The following is a 19,063-nucleotide window of genomic DNA, read 5'->3' as shown; positions in this document are numbered from 1 at the left end:
CCCCCCCCGACCTTTATCAGCTCACCAAGCACCAGCACCTGTGGACCCCATTACGTCTCCAGCTGATCTCTAACGGTTATCCCAGTACCAAACCACCTGACTTGAGCAGCTCTCATTACCCTCCAGTAAGCACTGACCCACAAACCTCCAGTATGCCCTGGTCAAAGCACATCTAACCAGCTTTCTTTCTACTTCATGTCTTAGCTTGTTTATAGATATGCAGGGCCTTCTTACAAATACAACCCTTGCTACTCGAGGATAAGAGAATGTAAAAGCTGCTGGAAGTGCTTAAAAGAATGCTGATTAATTCCTATAAATGCCTCACCAGTTATACCAAAAGCTTGAGGCAGGGGATATTTACCACATGTTGAAATTTATAGATTATTTGAAAGATTAGAATGTTTTTTCTTAACATGTTACATGAAACTAGTCATAACTAGGTAACTATGGAGAAATGGCTGCTAATTCCTTTTATGCAGAAGGGAAGCCAGTCCCAAACAGCAGTTCTGATGAGATGTCATGCACAGTTTTTACGGCACACAGTCATTTGCATTCCTCTTAGTTGCATTAGTAGTCATCTCTTCTGCTGTGATTAGGAAGCCAGGAGTTAAATCTTGACTTATTGGTCAACAGTGACATAGAGCGGTATAGGAGGAGACCTCTTGAGTTTCTCAGGAGGGATGCAGGCAAAGAGCTGGTGGGAACTTTGCAAGATTGGTTCAGGTAGAAAAACATGGAAGAAAATGTCCGTTGAAACAAGACTTTTACTGCTGAATGGCTTAATCCACTTTCCCACATCTGAACTGAGCAGGACAGAAAACATTTGAATTTGAAAACAATTTTGAATTCAAGGGTAAGATAATCTTCCTGTGCTCGGCTCAGCTCGGCTGTGAGGGCAGAGCACTGTGCAAAGCTTGGGGGGAGAGTGATTAACAGGATGTTAGATGATAAAAAATCTGGAGAAGGCTTGAGTTCAGTGGCTGATCTTGGCTTGCTTAAAGTTGTAAAGTTACTTCCTATTTTTTGATTCCACTAAAATAAAATAATGGTGGTCAGGTGGCAGAATATCAAGCTCATCTATTGAAATGCAAAGTTCTTAGAACACATAGAATAGAGTTGTTTAGAGTGCAGGAGTTCTGAGGTCTCTGCCTGTTTGTACAAACTCTGTCTTTCTGCTGAATGTTGCATAGAAACTGCCATTTTAAGCACAAAATGCCTTCYCATGTCATATGTTGTCCGTTTGTCTAGAGCAGCATTAAGTGGCCAGAGGGAAAGTAGGGAGCCTCAGCACAGGAGGTTGTGCCTCTGTCCAAAGAACTGGCACAATGCTAGGACATGGGAATCCTCCCAAGCTGTGAGATATAGCAGAAAATACATTTTCTCCTCTGGGAAGCAGAGCTGCTGGCAAAGAAATCATGTGGTTGCTTCTATTAAAGGTAGTCTCACTGTGTGGTTAGTGAAGTGGATGTCTGCACTCACTTTTCTATAGTCTTATTTTGTCATCACAATTCACTGATTACTGTTGAGGCTGAGAGAGCTTCTCCTCTCTCCCCTGTTTCCAAATACAGTGCTCAATCTTTGTTAAGTTGTGCATGTAAAACCTATCTATAGACACTTAACCTGTCCTTGGCCCACTTTCCTTATGTTTGTTGTGAAAGGCCCATCCATGATGTAATGGGAAGAAGGCAGGGATAGAACGCTTGTGCCTAGATACTCCTCCTTCTGCGTAGTCCTGCATGGACCCTTCTGAATGGTCCCTTGCTTTTTTCCTGCTGAGGTAAAATCAAAGCTCAAGTCTGTCTGCCAGCTAGTGGCATCTCACTGCCCACATTGCCCAGCTTCGATGTTCGACTAGGCTTAGCAGTGTTGTATCTTTTTTTGTGGTGGTGTTTTTTTCCTGGAAATCATAAAGGATCCAACTGATATTGTTTCATAAAGCTAGACAAATACTGAGCATAACTCAGGATTATTCAGACAAAACCTGAAATGAACTTGTTTCTCCAGTGCCATTTTTGGGGCTTTGAATTGAGATCGTTGTGGACAAGTTGATTGAAGGCTCTCATTGCAAATAGTTTTATGTATAATGGTCCCACAAAGTGAACATGGAGCTTCTTGGCAAGGAAGCTATTCCTAAGTTACATTATTTTTGTCTGGAGAGTGGAAGTAAGATCATTTTGTGTACATGTAAGGAACTACATGTACATAGGCTCTAGATCAAGAACTATTCACACAAGTTGTTCGGGGGATGATTTATTAGAAAAAAGGTCGATGATGAGAGAAAGGGGTGAGCTGTTAGATGTTTAGAGACAATTCACTAAGGTGAAATTTATCTTCATGTTTGCTTAGCTTTGCTTAGTTTTTCCTCTATGAGAAAATTTCAGGGTAGCCCTTTGAATAGAGACCATAGGAATTCTATTAATTAACTTCCTTAAATTTTTATTCTCTTCTAAATTTTGTTATAAAAACACTTTGCTTTCAAAATTATTTGTATTACAGCTGTGTCTATCTTCATTGTGGAAATCTGTGGTTTCAGTTGGATGTGAAGCTTTTCTTCGTCTCCTCTTGTGTAGTATTAGTGGGCTTAGTCCACCAGATCTGTCCTAAGCTAAAGGCACACAGAAGTGTCTGTCTCCCAAGCACCCTAGATGAGATTTGATAGCAGGAGGAGAAAGGGAATCTCATATGTACCTGTCTCTAGTGTGCCGATGGATAATTGTCATCGTGCACACGTGAAGAGCAGTTTGAAATGTGGGCTGTCAGAGTCAAAACTTGGACATCTGGCAAATCCACTTTCCACAGTCAAGCCATTGCTGGGTTTCACAGTTCAGTGATGTTTGAAATAAGGTTGCTAATTTTGCCATGTAAACGTAACTACATACCAGTCTGAATAAATGATAAAACCAGAAGTAACTCTCACTTTTAGGTATGTCCCCTATCCTTCCCCTTGTCTGATTAAAGTATGACACAGAACAGTTGATCCTATTTCATTTTTGCCATGTCTGCTGTCAAGGTTTCTATACCCAATTGCTCATTTTTGCTTCTCTTTTCTCCAGGTTTCTGCCTTTTTAATTTCGATAGGTATCAAATCAACTGTTTGTATAGATGCAGTCTAGGGAAGTGGAAACCTCCATTCCAGCAGCAGAAATCTCTTAAAACCACATTAAAAAGGTAAACTAATGATTGTTTCTGAAAATGATGATAAGTTGATTATTTAATTGTCTGAGACTGAAGCATTTATGAAGCACTTTGAGCTTGTCATAAATTATGATGTTTTATAGAAGACTATTATGTAAACTTTGATTGTAAAAGGATAGATTCTGTAGAGGAAATCAGTGCTCAAGATATAGGCTGATTCGAGGGAAACCCCAAGACTTCTGTTAGCTGGAAAGGCAGCTCATTCAAAGAGGTGCTCAACCTGCTGGGAATACCCCAGTCAGCCTAGGCATGCTTTTATTGTGTGCTTCTCATACGGCATAATTTTAGCAGTCCCCTGAAAATTTTTAGAACTGCACAAAATATGAAATAAGGAACAATCTTGCAATGGTAGTAAAATGGCTCTCAGGAGATCATAAAACAGCTTTTAATATTGAAGTACTGTGACCCTGTGTATCCATCAAAAAGAATCTGTGGCAAAATCATTACCCCTAAATTCTGATGGAAAGAATAAAAATAGTTGGTTCTCCTGATGTCTACAGCAAGATTTCAATTGACTTTGAGGCAAAGGTTTTGTTCAGTAATAAAACTAGTAATTGATTCAGTCCCTGCAGTTATTGTTTGTATTTTGCCAAAAGGTGATCTTACAAAATGGAGCATGTTTATATACAGTTATCAATATGATGCTTATAAAGAGCTATTTATGGGTTACAATTAAATTTTGGAGAAAAGGTAATGCTATTTTGTTAGCTAAAGGTTTAGTTTTCCTCCTACTATTACCAGTATAAATATAACTACCTTACAGTTAATGGAGGATTTCTTGGTTTGCAAGACTATTTGAGAGAGGGGAAAATCTAATTTTCTTATGAGCTGTTTCTCTCTTACCCACTCTCCCTCATGTGAACTAATCTAACAGTAGATACCAAAGCATCAAATCTGATATTAACTGCTAGAGGATATTACTTTCGGTGTATTGCACACCTATTGTAATCTTCAGGGAAAGGAAAAGGTAGAATCTGGTCCTCAAGAAAAGCCTTTCACTGACAGAATGTTGGCATTATTTCAGGATCTCTTACTCTGATTGATTAGGCCACTGTAAGAGATTTAGCAGGGATAAAACTTGCAGTGCTATGGGCTCCACAGTGAGAAAATGCTTCCTGAGGGATCGGTTCCAATGTTCATTAGCTCAAAGACATCAATGTGTGGCAGAACTGTGAGGAGAGAGGCAATGATGTYGAAGAAAACCAGATCAACTCTGTAAAAGGAGCCCTAGGACAACAGCAGACTGCTCTAGATTTTCTTCTTTGATGGCTACTCTTGATCTTTCTCTTGGCCCTTTTTTTAAACGCTTTCTCCATGAATAAAAATTGTGACGTGCACACACACATAGGATGAAGGACTATACATTTGTGCTATTACATTTTACCTAGTATGCAATCAGACTTTTAAAAGATCCACAGAACCTATTTGAGACATAAAGAATTAAAGTATTGTACCTATTAGAAGTAGAAAAGTCTTGTTTTCCAAGATTTTTAACTGAATATAAGTTCCCCGTATCCCAGGCTTGCAGTTTTACTGTGCTATTCCAAGTAATAGAAGAAGATGGGCACAGGGGTGGAAGGAGAGAACAGCTGAAACCAAAACCACAGATTTGTTCGCTCCCTTTCATTCCAACTCAAGTGTTGTATCTAAAGAAAAAATTTCGCTTTCATCTTCCTTTGCAAATCAGTTTCATACACAAAGCATTCTTTGCCAATGCACTTGGTCCAACCAGCTTCCCTTCTTAAAATTTGTTTCCCCAAGGTATATTGGGATATTGGTGCTGTGCATGCCCCTGAGAATCAGAAGACCTTAAGCTATTTGGTATTTAACCTGCTTGTACCTAGGAGAGGCATCTGTTGCAATCGTATCTCAGGTTTCTCACATATTTTTCCTTCACAATTGTGCTTTCAGACAGGAGACAATGCTATGACAACCTATGGAGAGTGGTAATTTACTGACTGATGTCTTCGAATTTCTTYTGCTGTTGTACCAGTCTCTAAAGAAAGAAAATCTCAGCAGAGCATGCTGGTCAGTAGCAAGCTGAAGTTTGGCTAGAGTGACAGGGCCCCTCCAAGTCCTGTGGCATCTGTCTGTCTGAGTAAAATGGCACCTAACCTTGGTCAGGCCTGGAAGGACACTTTTTATTCAAAAAAAGAAAAAAATGTACATAGTGATAAGACCATTTCCTTTCTTATAGCGTCTCCTTTAATGTCAGTCCTGAAATATGAAGTCATTAGGGGATATTAAAACAGTGCTGACAAACTAATTAACAAAAGACATTACGCCGGATGGGCTCAATTTATCCTTTTTAATGGTTCTTATAAATGGGTGCCGCCAATTAAAATTAATAAAGATTTACCAGCGATTGCCCAGCATACACTGTTAAGGAGCTCCAATGAAGGTCGCCTTAAAGTCAGCCTTGTCAAAGCTGCAAGTTCAGCTCCCAGTACCAAGCCCTATGGAGTTACTCTCAGTTACATTTTCCAAGGCAGTTTCTCTTTCTTTGTATTTGGTTGAAGTTTGCACACTTCTGTCTCTCCCCTTGTAAAAAGCCATCCATCTGCCCGCTGACTCAATATATTAACAAATATCCCCCCCATGCACTATTAGATATGTCACAATTTTGCTGAGCAGAATCTCAGCAGTCATTCTTATGAGAACTTGTTTCTTTCCAAATCTCTCTGTTGTCAAGAAAATCTTAACGTTCTTCCCGTTTAAACCACTCTTTATTTTCTTACTCTCAGATTAGTGTACAAAAATGTCCCTGTCTAGGGATGCCGTACAATCAAGAATGCCTTGTGTAGTTTAGGTTTACTCAGCCTAAGCCAGACTGAACACTGCCAGGCCACGCTCATATGGCTGCCTGTGTTTCACCATGTTTGTTGCTCGTGTTAGGCCATCAGGTAATTTTGGGACTTACCTCATAATTCAATGACAATAATAACACTCGTGTTGAAAGAGCTTCTGAAATGAAAGTGCTAGATGGTGTAGGTAATTATGCAGACATTAAAAATATGAATTAGGAATGGGCCAAGGGAGAAGTCTGCGCATACCCCAGTAACTGAATATTTGCAACAAAATTTCACAGCCGTCCACCAGTAGGAAATCAGCTAGACAGTTTAGCTACGCAGCCAGTATCTTGACCAGCTCATCTCTGATGTTCTGCTACCAATTTCTATTCTCTAAGTCAACTGGGCAGGTAAACTGACTTAATGCCTTTTTTTTCTCCTTTACTCTCTGAAAAAAAAAATGCTGTCAGGAGGACTCTATTTTAAGTGGCTAGATAGAGGCGCAAATGAAGCTTGTCCTGGGCTGTTTTGGCAGGCCCCTGCTGATCTCTGTGTCGCCAGAATGTCCTAGAATCGGCTGTATTGGGTTGTAGACAGTCTGTGGGAAAAGGTGGAAATGTCTGCCTAAAGAATTGAATGATTTGGCACTATCTTTTTGGTATTGCTGCTATTAAGGATGCCCTTAGAGGCAGGACTGAGAGACCTGCTCTTGTTTTCTCATGCACATTTTGAAAGACCCCAAGGCAAAATGGCAAGAACATGCTAATACATTTGGAGAGTAACAAACAGTTGCAGATTCATTACTCTGTGATGCATGGTAAATGACTGTAGTATGCTGCAAAGAGGAGATCATAAATGCTATCTGTGTTCTGTTCTATCGTTTCTTTGAAAAAATAACGATGATTAGGAAGCACAGTAAATTGCCAGCTGAAAAAAAAGAGGAAAAACTGATGTGAGCAGTGGAAAAGGCAGAGCTACATGAGCTAGAGAAACAGCTCACTGGTTTTGTGGAAAACAAGACCAGATAGCCACAGACAGGGCAAAGTGGTCTTCCTGGGTCAGCTGATGGATCTCTGGGGAAATAGGAATTACATCCATGAGAAATTTAGGGAGTTGTATAGCTGTAACTAGCTCATTGGAGCCAGTTTCTTTCTTAGTTTACTTTTGCTGTCCTAGTCCCTCACTTTTGCATATGCTAAGCACATGCAGGAGATCTATACAGTATATCCTGGAAGCTCCTTGTGAAGCTTAATGGACAGGATAATAGAGGACAGCTTTTCAGCTTTTCTGGAGGGAGAAGGCTGGAGGGGATAGGAATGGCAGGAAGGAGAAAGGAAAGAAGTAAGAAATGAGAAGGAAGTGGAGAGAAAAGAAAATTAAACACAGATATTGTTGCAAACAGTCTTTCAAATTGTTCTCAAACCTTGTGAAAAGTTTTAATTCCTGTAGATGAATGTGGATTAAATCTTTCTCACTCACAGCTAACAATCTTTAGCAGCAAGGTATGTTACTTTTCCCTATTTAGAAGTATAATATATTGTCTGTGACTAGGATTTTGGAAGCAAGTTCTCTGCTCCCTTGAAACCAGCCAACCACAGGATTATAGAGTTAGAAATACGAGTTCATCCAGGCTTTTTCTAGAATGACTTGTGGATTCACCCTGTCTCTGTTTCCTTGTCTTTGTTACTTGCTCTGTGAAAAGATATCAGATACAGCTGTAGAGCACAGACAAGATACAGAGGTGTAGCAGCTGATGGGATCTGTGAAGCCATATATTCTCAATGGAGAAAAGTTAAATTTGCTACCAGAACTTCTGTAGAGTTAATCTGTAATCTGTGCTCATTCTGATCATTTGAGAACACATCTCATTACAGAGCCCTCAGAATTTCTGTTGAACCGTCTGAATATCTAAAAAAAAACCTGGTAACAGCAACATCTCTGTGAGACCAGTTGCCTAGAGCAGGTTCCCTGTTGGCTTGCCTTATAAGTTGATATCTACAGACAAGAAGATAATTGGGCATCAGTTCAGTTCTAGTAGTATACTCTTTCTATCCCAMTTAGCTGAAGTCTCATTTTTCCTAGTGTTGAAAATGTACTTAGAGTAAGGCTTTTGATGAGTCCAGCTCCTAGCCTGAGTCCTATTACACTTAATGTCACAGGACTATAAAGTGTTTGCTGTCCAATAGTAACATTTTGGTACAGATTCTTGTGACAGAGGTCTTTATCTTTGCAAATCTCCTGAAATGTCTTCTCCTGTGCCAGCCTATCCAATGACAGTAAAACTTCATTTATCATGTAAATGGCTTTGTACTGCTTAAGGTTGTTGCTCCTTTCCTGACTTCTTGTTCATTTTGTTAAAATAGCAGCAGGCATTTATGCATGTGTTGCATAATGGTGCTTAGAACAAAGATTGTTTCTGTTCAGGTTCATTAATTTCGCCTCTTTGTTTTGTCTCTACTCTCTCTACTTCTGATGCAAATGGGAGAGTAAGTGCTTTGTAGGGTCCATTCAAGTTGTTCTATATTTGGTATTCAGTTTACATGCATGTCTGGAAGAAGGAAATTGGCGAAAGAATAATGCATCTTCTAACTGCAGAAATATCCAGGTAATGCCAAGGCAGGAAATAAGTGTTTTGCAAATTGAGACTTCTTTTACCTGCTCCTCTAATTGCCCTCCTAGAGGAAGGATCTACTCCTTGGACTTTTTGCCCCTTTTCTAGCTTTGTACTATTCTGTCTTCTTCGATTCTCATTTGCTTTGCGGGTTTGTTTTTCCCAGATCTCTGCTAAAATAATGATGTGAATGGGGAGGTAAAACAGCATATGTGAAAAGCAGTGGAACATCGCAATTTCAAAAGATCCAAATAGTCAGAAAGGAAATATTCAGTGTCAGGGGTTTCACTTTCTTATCCAGTTGAGTTTATAAAACAGTATCATTTGGACAGATTATTCTGGAGCTTTCTTGGCTTCACCTCCAACAGTGTGCAGAGGTGAAGGGGCATAGTAAGGAAGAGATCTCCTCATGGCACTGAGCTTAACAAACAAACAAACAAACAAACAAAACACCCTGCAGGAATGGTCATGTATTACCCGCCACTAAAATGCAGTCGTTTCTGGCTAGAATGTAGCAGCTGTTCTGTAGCCCACAGGAACACCGTAAGATATTTAGAATTATTTATGTTTTTGAAGAAGCAGGATGTTTTTGAAGAACCAGCGTAGGCATGCACAATAAAAACATGATGCTTTTGGTGTTACAGTGCCTTGTTTATTTTTAGAAAGAGACCGCATATCCCAAGTTTGGACTCATACCTTCCCCGGTAAATAGCACCATGCCCAAACAAGCGGGTTCTGCTGCTGAGCTGGGACATACCATCAGTATCTCTAGTAATCTAGTGCATCCTCTTTAGCATGTCTGTAGATTTTTTTATTTTCCAAATCCTGCTGCCTAATGCTGACCAAGCATTAATGGAACATATTGGTAAACTGTTAGGTATACCATTGAGATTTCTTTCTGTATGCCTAGTGCAAGCTCTGATCCTCCCATATGCAATGACTGCCATTCAGACTTATTCAAGATGCCTCAAAAGGGAATACTGGGGTTTATGTACTTCAGCCTACTTCTAGGCTTCTAAGCTTTTCTGTTTCCTCAAACAGCCCTGCAGTGAGGGATCATCAGCTTTTGCCTGGTCTCTGGATGTATAGTACATTAATCGTGCCCTCCCTAATTCCTGCTTCAAGATAAATCTCTTGCACTCCCATTATTTGGCTAATTGCTGTGGATTATATGGCAGTCGGGTACTCTTTGGCAGGGAAAGATTAATGGAGGACACTTCCTTTGTTTTGATTTCATTTGCTAATTGCTATGTGGAGAGGTGGTTATGTTAATTCATCCTCTCTCCCTGTTAGATAGTAGGGTTTTGTTTAGCATGTGCTGGGAAAGCAGTAGGTTGCCAGGAATCCTAAAAGGTTCTTTGCCTTTGGATTTGGGAGCGGGGAGGTCTTCAGGCAGTAGGTCTGTTTTATCATTGGGTAGATGGAATGCACATATGTTTGTGTTCTTTCATATGTTTCCATGTACTGTGAGTATTAGCTATAGGTGCACAATATTGTGGGTTAAAAAAAAGGTTCTTCATTTTTGCTAGAGGCCAAGTTGTCTGGTTGTTGGGTTATTTGGTCTCTTTGTACCCATGTGAGACTCTCCCAGTGGAAAGCCAGTGTTTTAACAGAACATGTGCGTCATCATCCTGGCTATTGGATGGGGTCTGAGTCTGTGAGCAACTAAGCATCCTTGCTCCCACTGAACTTGATGGGAATTGAGTGTTGTTATTAGCTCTGCTTTTTATTAGTAACTTTTAAAACAACTATCACCAAATGTGCAGTTCTCTCAGCTTTAAATAGATGCAGAAGTCTGAGGSAACTGGCCAGATAATTGAGCTATTCACACTTGTTAGCCAGAAAGGAGTCCAAGACAGCCCCTAGTGACTGAAAATTGGTACCATCTGTTGACTGTTCTTTGACTTTTACAAAGAGACTTGGATGTCAGTCTTTCCTGTTGAGACAGATGTTCCAATTGCACATCTACAATCATGGATTAGTGCTAATTCCATTGGCAGGTTCATCCATAGCCATGAAAAAGCCCACTTTTATCACAGCAGAGAGGCCTCAGAGCAAGCTTTTTATTGGTGTAATGTCTGAAAGTCATAGCTGGAAGGAATCTGCCCAGCGCCTTCTATAATGTAGTAGTTCTGTCAATAAATGGGAAACCTCAGTCTCCAGAATTATCAGTTGGACAGTTTTTACCAGAACRAAATTCTTTTGATTCTGTGGCTGCAGCTATTAATTTAGGGACTCAGATATAAAGTCTTTATCACGGAAAACTGTTAGTCCTTCTACCAAGAAAGCTGTCAGTCAGTCCTCTTAAAAAGTTGGGTGAAGATGAATGGATCTGGGCATCTTTAGGTCTGATGGATTCAAAGACCTTGCCATGAATGCTGCATGTTACGTACATACCATTTCTCTGGAGCTGCTGTTCCTTGCTAATCCTAAGCCAAATGGCCAGTTGGGAAGAACAGAACTTGGTGAAGTTCAGCTCTGTGCAAGTATGCTTCACAGATCACTGATTGAGGCAGCTCTTAATCACCCACATAGCCTTTGAACATGGGAATTGCTCTGAATTAGGCCAGAAATCCCTCTAATCCATTGTCATAACTGACAAAATCTATGAGATAACCTAGAAAGAGAGGTACTCTCAGCTCCTGCTTTCTCTGGTACTTCAAACTGTGTTTCAGATCTCCCAGAAGATTTCAATAGGCTTCCAGAAGATTTTAAGATGTTTTCCTAATTTAGGTCTCCCAAAAGATGACTAGGCAGTCTCAGCTCTGCTTTATTTTAAGTGGCTCCATTTATAGTGGTTGTAACTTCTGCCCCAAGTCAGATTGGCAAGCTTTGGTCCCGTGCATTGCTCTTGAGGTAAGGTAGTCACTGTGTGGAATATGAAAAGTGGTTTTCAGAAGTCTCTTCTTTACTACTGAGAGCTTTAGGAGTTATTGCTCATGTCTAGCAAGAAAAACTTTTTTTCTTTTCCATATATRTTACTTCTAGAAAGGTTTCTATAATTGTGACTGAAAGTGATGAAAACACGAAACATTACAGCATGTTTCGTGTTGAAAATTGTCCTGGAATACTTTGTGACCAATAGTATTTTACAGTAAGTGTTTGAGAGAAGTGAACTAAATCATGTGGAATTCATTCCAAAACACTTAATGTATTTTGCAATTCGTAGCCCCATGGCTCTCGGAGCACTTTCAAGAAAGGTTCATGAGAAGTCTTTAACACAAATGCCAGTGGTTTTCCCACAATAAGCTCACAGAATTATAGAATAAGATGGTTGAATTGGGGAAGGGGCTTGGAAATCTAGAGAGCAAAAATTTGGGAGGAAGAGGAGGCAGCTCAGATGATTAAACAGCCTATAAATACAAGGAGAACACATCTCTTTCAATAAAGTGTCAAAACTTTGCCTCAGGAGTCTGAGCTTTCAATCTTTGTCTTAAATCCCGGCTACTGCTCTCTGATGTTATATCATCAATGAAACAATTTCAAGACCAGATTGGGGAGGCACTGTACAGTATAAATGAGGAATAGTATCTGCAGAAGAAAGCTCCAACAGTATCCAAATGCTTAAATAACTGGAGGGCCAAGACATCTCATTTATGATAGTAGGTACAGACAATTGTGCCATCATATTATTGAAATTATCCAATCTAAACATGAAGTAACTGGTGCTGTTTTGAAAAAGCTGGGAAAGAATGTGTCGTGGGGTAACAAGTACCTGCCAAGCAGTGGCCCAACACTTTATTCTAAGTGGCCTTTTTCATATATGTGTATGTGCCTTTGAAAACTGAACTGAGATTGTAGTTTTCAATGGGAGATGAAGTTTGCTGCTGGAAACATGAGCTTGCATATACCAATCATTTGGAGAGTGGCACTCAGTAAAACATCAATAGCAGCAAATTCACCAGAAGAAGTGAACATAAATTTCATAGGTCATAGAACCAAAAAGGAACATGCTAAGGACTGGGTCCAGGCCCTTGCAGTTTCTGGTGAACTTGAAGCCTGTGTAAAGGAAAGGCAGTTAGGACATTTAGTCATGTGTTTCTGCCACTTTGCCAGTTGTTGTTACTGCTGGTAATAACTGACTCTTCAGGGTGACTTTCCTGATCTGCTAATCTTTTAATTAGCAGGAACAGATAACAAGGAGGTGACCTCCATTGATAGGGCAATGGAAATAGTACTGAATCACAGAGAGGAGGCTCTTGCACTATTACTATTTAACAAATTTTCCATACTCCAGCATGGTTCAGGGTGTGGCATTCTCCCTTTTAAAATACAAGTGGAAGATACTAGAGTGTGAAATTCAGGTGCAGGTGTGAAATTCACCTAATGTATTATTAATAGACTTGATTCACAAAAGAGAAAGGTACCCTCTGCACAATCACACTGCACAGCCATTATATTTCTGCCCTGAGCAGGAGAGATCCCATCTGTAGTGATGGAGGAGGGATGCAGTTAGCAGGATCTATCAGGCTCTTGGCAAAGTCTGCTAAGCATATTGGATGTTTAGACTTCCTCTTGCCTCCCTTCCTGATTTGCAGTAAAATCTGCCTGTTCATTTCATGTATGATAACTCAGAGTAGTTGTTGAGAAGTCACTGCCACTTAACTCATGACTTTAACCAGGCTGGAATCAGTCACCTAAAATTGGAAATTGTCTTGTCCATAATGCTCTGTACCATTTGATCTTCCAAGATCACAGGGAAAGAACTTGTCCTATAGAAATGGAAGACTCATCCTCCTATTGCTTGACTCATATGATTTCCAGATAGTCAGAAGATGTCTACAGAATTTRTGTGAGTGTTTGTCTTCTTTCCAAGTTCACAGCATTCACTGTGATAAGCCTACATTAAACTATTTATTGTGCTGTTGCCCAGAGGAGACAGTCTGTATAAGACTGGATATTTCCTCCATTCCGTGTGTGATATATTAATCCATGTTATTTCTCCAGTGTTACACATCCAGCCCTATTGACAGTAGATAGGCACGGAGCTCTTTCATTGGAAGTGAACCTGGTATCCCCCTTCCTGAACTGAAGAAGTCGGAGTTTGGTACCTGCTTTCTGATGTGAGGGACACATCTTTTCCAGATCCTTGCAAACTGGCAACCTTTTAAAGCAGGCACCAGCTTGCCTTCCTCAATAATGAGGGAAGCCTATGGATTTCTTACTAGTAGGAAATGCTGCTGTTTAGCTATCAGTGCCTGCTGGTTTAGCTGTAGAGAATGAAAAAGAAAGAGATGTGTTTTTCATTCTTCCCTCTTTCAAAAAAAAAAAAAGAAAAACCTAGGCAAGGAAATGCAGAAATTATCATCAGAAACTGTTTCTAACTCTTAAGTATCTGATGGAGAACTCAGGCAATTTTCTCATTGAGGAAGAGACCCGAGGGTAAATATGGGGTCATGTGAAATCATTCAACCTCCTTAGCAGTGCTCCTCTAGCTATAGCTTGAGAAAGAAACAGAATTATTTAATAGTTTAAAGGAATAATATTGGCTGAGGATATCAGCACATCCAGTCAGTTTTTAAACTCATTTGTTGCATCAAAGAGAAAAAAACTTAAAAAAAACCCTGCTGATGTGAGATTAGTCTTCAGAAGGGAACAGGAGAGAACTCTGAGCAATCACATTTTCAATGCAATTTTTACTAAAGTAGCATTCAGGCTTTTGTTAAGCATCATATTGTGATTATACCTGGATAAAATGAACAAGGAGGTACCTAGATGATGAATTTCTGTGATGGAGCTAAATGGCACCAATGAGGGATACTAAATATATGTTTTTATAAAGAGTGATGGAGTCTAGTCTTCACGCCAATGATTCATGTGTTATATGCCGGTCAGAGCTGCAGTTTGCAAACTCAGTCTGTCTGAAGTATCCTGTTCTAGAGAGTATGCCTCTGAGAATGAGGGTGACGGTTTTTAGCCTAGGCCCTTGGAGTGAGGTCTTGAATCTGTTCAGGCTCTGAAGAAATTGCCTGAAGTGCAAGTAGCTGGTGTAGAAGTAACTGATTTGCACCTGTCATTCTCATCGGTTTCAGCTGGGATGAATTCCAGGGTGGGCCGTTATCTGCTGTAGGTAGTGTAATGCCTGGCACAAACCTGTGCAACTAAATGCTTCATTGTCATGAACTCATACAAAAATGATGTAAAATCCAGTGTGCACAAAGAGTGGCTATGGTATCATGTTGTTACATTGATGCAATTGTCTTAACAGAAGTCTCTCTTTGAGATAGTTTTATTTCTGTTATTATGGTTTAGTGCTGACAGGGGGCATGGCATTGCAGAAGTTTTGTGCACTTTATCTTAAAGAGGATATATAGGCTAAAGGCCCAGAAGAAGGTAATGATTGCTGTCTTAAAACAATTCAAAATACAGCTTTTTATCTAAACGAAGACAGCACAGATACAGCACACTAGGGAACAAGATGAGTAGTAAAAGATTTATGTCTTGAGACAAAATCAGACTTTCAGTGCTTAAATACCCACTATTTGAACTGATAATTAAATTCTTGTGCCTTTCTTACAGCTGATGTTTGTTAGGAATTCTTTTTGCCATTGTTGAAATCTATAGAGGAATGAAAATGACTTCTGTTGACAGGTAACAGTTTGGATATAACAATGATTCTTTGAAAGTAGTATTTCCATCTAGTTGGAAATGAGGGATTAAAGCTGTAAATAGAGCAATATCTTAGATTTAAAATTGTAAATTCTGAACTGAGCTAAAATAGCAGCACTCAACTTGGTAACCAGTAAAGATTTAACAATTTATGGTTCAGAATCAAGTATAAGAAATTTTTGAGAGTTAGTTCTCCTCTTTACCCTGTGCTAGTCTTTGAAGTGTATAATTTTCAGTATGATTTGAAAAATGCAGTACCTCATTTTTTATTTTATTTGATCAAAATCTTTTATTTTTGAGTTGCATGATGATATTTTTCATGTTTAACAATAGCATCATTTTTTWAAAATGCTAGCTATCTGAAAATTGCCTTTAAGTGATTTCAAGGAATCMTTTCTATCTGTAGCAGTCTGGGAGATCAGCCAGCCAGGTAGCAGAGGCCTTTTTTTCCAAGGTATTTATAGGCATAGAACTAAGTCCAACAAATATTTCCTTGTCTCTCTGCTGTGCCAAAGATCAGGAAGAATGTTGATATTTCATATGATTTCTCAGTTTTCTGAAGTGAGGTGACGAGAAGGGCTCAATACTTGGCTTTTTTCTGTTGTAAACTTCTGTCTTCCCTGAGCAGGAATTTTAGTCAAAGAAAAGTCTGCAAGCAAGAGAAGATTTTTCTCAGTGTTGAGCACTGTGTAACTCCAGGAATATTAATATAGTTCAAGGGATTCATTCTCTTGTCTTTTGGATTAAAAATTTAGCTAAAATCCAGTTTCTTTGTCCAATTTTGGTTCCATTCCAGGAATTTACAGGGTACATGGTTTCAGATATAAGACTTAAACTGTGAAACTGAAAATATGATTTTTAATCTATTTTAAACTTGTTATGCAATTTTACATTTTAAATTCCCAAAGAAATACTAATTTTAATTTGGTGATCACCATTAACCTCCTTTTTAGCAAATATGTACAGCTTGTTACACTAATTACAATGCTACTCATTGTAACCAAAAGAATATACCAATATATCTATATTGAGTTAAGCAGAGATGTAGTTTAATGTGCACACATTTAGTTTTCTAATTTTTACATTTTATTATAATAGAAAATCATCAATTCATTTTTATCAAAAGATTAATTAGTGTCAAGATCTAATAGAATGGAAATTAGAATTCAATTACGATGCACAAACAGCTTTAAAATTTTTATTAGTTATCTATCCAGACTGTTGAAGGTAATTTTATTTAAAGCTTAAGAGAATACTTTTAATTTAAATCTGAGTTAGAAGAAAAACCATCTATAGCTAGGAAAATGAGCAGGTTGTTTCTGTTCATGTTCATGGCTTTCAGTATTTTGTAACTACCTTATTTTGCACTCTCACGTCTCTTTTTTCTTAATATTTTGGAAAAGGAAAAGGAAAATTGCTGCCTTTTCAGCTTCCAGTTGGTTTCTCAGCTTATAGTGAGCAAGTCTTTAAACTGAACTAGTTGAATAAGTTTCCCTGCACTAAGAAAAAAGGCTTCTGTTGTCAAAAAAAAAGAGGTTTCTTGTTTTAATAAGCCCTGAATCTAGATGTTTAGTGAGTTGTAACAGTGAGTTCAGTGGTTCAACTGAAAGTGTTAACAGAGAACCAGTACTTCTTGCGCTTTCTCAAGCTTAATTTTAAACAGGTTAAGTTTGAAAAGAAAAAAAAGCATATAAATAAAAATAATATTTCTATTTAAGTATTATTTTTATATTGCTTGTTTATTGCTTCTCCTTCCCCTCTGAAAGCCCTTCTATTAGTATGCCTGGATTATCCCACAAAGTGCAAAGTGTCTGGTAAAAACTTCCCCTGTCCTGGGTCTGACAGTCTGAAATTGTCTTTAGGAAAAGTTGGTTATTAAGGAAGCTTCAAGTGGGTAAAAGAGTCAAGTGTTGGTCTATTCTGCATGGCCTACATTAGCTGTTGAGCAGGAGATGTACCATTGGATTGTGATAGGATTGTGGTATCAGATGTGAATGAATAGGGGTGCTGTTCAGACAAATGCATTGAAGGAGTCCAAGATGGAAGAGATTTCTTTTACATCTCCTTCCTTCAGTGCCATACTAGAGACAAAACAGGGCTTGAAGACTGGTCTGCTCTACTCACTTGCGAACAGGGAGCTGTAATCAATGACAGTCCGTCTCACTTGCTCATTTTTTTTTTATTTGCATATGGACAAAGCTAACCCTGATTCCTTTTGCTAACTGGCAATTCTAGTAAGCCGTGTGGAACTGCTTTCTCAGCTGTGCTGCAAGCTCTGAGATACCTGCTAATATTGAATTACCCTTCTGCACAAGCCTCAGAAGGGGTGGTGGCATTACTTTACTAGCTACTACTATTCTTTATGAAAGTAAATAAACTTAAAACAGATAAACTGTTCCTCTCTGGTAACTGGGTAGTTTGGATAAATTGATGGTGAAGGTTTTGCCCCCAGCAGCCTTGTGGAAGGCTGGCCTGGGACCTCCTTTCAGGGTAGCTGTGAGTGATCTAACTTAACTTTGCACTGTCTCTGGAGGTAGAGAAAAAAAAAATTACATCTGTATATGAGTGTGCTTTTAACTGAGTGGGGTTCTAGTCTTAAGTCCAGCTCAAAGGAGAAGGGCTTGGTGTATAATATTTCCTTTCCTTTCCAACAGATGGAAACTAGCCTGCCCCTGCCATTTTATAGCCCTTTCCTGAGTGTGGCTATTTAGATTGCATATAACTGTTTCATAAACTGGAGTCTTTGTGAGTGCTGACTGGTAGTTTGCAAACAGCCAGCTGTTTTCTATGATGCTGGCTCCTTGCTTCCATATACATTTTCTGTAAGAAGTTGAGGTGCATTTCAAATATTGCCCCTCTCTCTTAGAAGCTACTGAACTTCCCACAGGGATGGTAAGTGAGTACAAAGGATGGAGCTTTGGCTCATGTTTGTAAACAGCCAGCTGCATTTCGTGGAGATATCCTCCCTTGCCTGCCAGACTTCTCTGCTCGTGGAACGGAGCATCAGGATAGAATACATACTTCAACTGCTATAGTTTGCAGTCAGACTTAAGTTTAAAATGCTGATATTGGTGACTTTGCGCACACGGTATTGTATTCTGCATGCCTTGCAACAGGGTCAGTGACTGTTGGTGGAAGAAAGGAGCACATATCTGACTACCTTAAACTGTTGCAGCAAGTTTACTAGAATTGCTTGTTGGAGTTTTCGCAGGGGATGTGTGTGTAGCCACTCTGCAAGATGAGCTGATCCCACCCTGTGGACTGAAGGGGCTACCAAAGAACCAGGTACAATGTTAAATAGTTTACAGGTTCCAAACAGGATACATATTGAACTGAAAACAGCAAAAATGTAAACCCCATCCTACTGTTGCTGAAAGGTAGGAGTTCATAATTTCATCTTTTTTTTTGTTTTGTTTCGTTTTTTTTTTGTTGTTGTTTTGAAACAAGCATATCTTTGCTAATCTAATCCTGCTTTTGTTCCCTGCAGAGAAAGAGAATTAGACTTAGGAAGCCCATTATACATTAAAAGTCTTGGTTTGGCCAAGAATTTAGAGTGTATGGATTCAGGTGATAAATAGTACAAATGCTACAAAACCCCAGCTTGTAAAGTCACTCCAGGACTGTTTTCTCCATTATCTCCTTATCTTCACCATTCATACCAAATGACTCCTACCAAAGACGACCACTCCACAGACTACCTGTTCAGGTGTTCTTAATATGTAGCCTGCATTCTCTTTGCTTTGTTTCACCATCTGTTGTCCCCACCAAGTTGTCCCCTTCTGTTGTCATAGTCCAACTAGCTRAATTTACCTTTATTTTCTCTATCAGCATAAATCTGTGTTGCCAAACTGTTGCCATT

General features: G+C 39.2%; 1 protein-coding gene across 1 annotated transcript in view; it reads right to left on the bottom strand.

The window, feature by feature from the left end:
• Positions 1-19,063, bottom strand: part of VASH1 (vasohibin 1) — a 69,320-nt gene that overhangs the window by 24,496 nt on the left and 25,761 nt on the right. The window lies entirely within an intron of this gene.

The sequence above is a fragment of the Rhea americana genome, unplaced genomic scaffold (assembly GCF_003343005.1).
Source record: "Rhea americana isolate MKP2758 unplaced genomic scaffold, rheAme1 scaffold_18, whole genome shotgun sequence".
Classification (NCBI taxonomy): domain Eukaryota; kingdom Metazoa; phylum Chordata; class Aves; order Rheiformes; family Rheidae; genus Rhea; species Rhea americana.
This window is presented reverse-complemented; position numbering and strand designations above follow the sequence as displayed.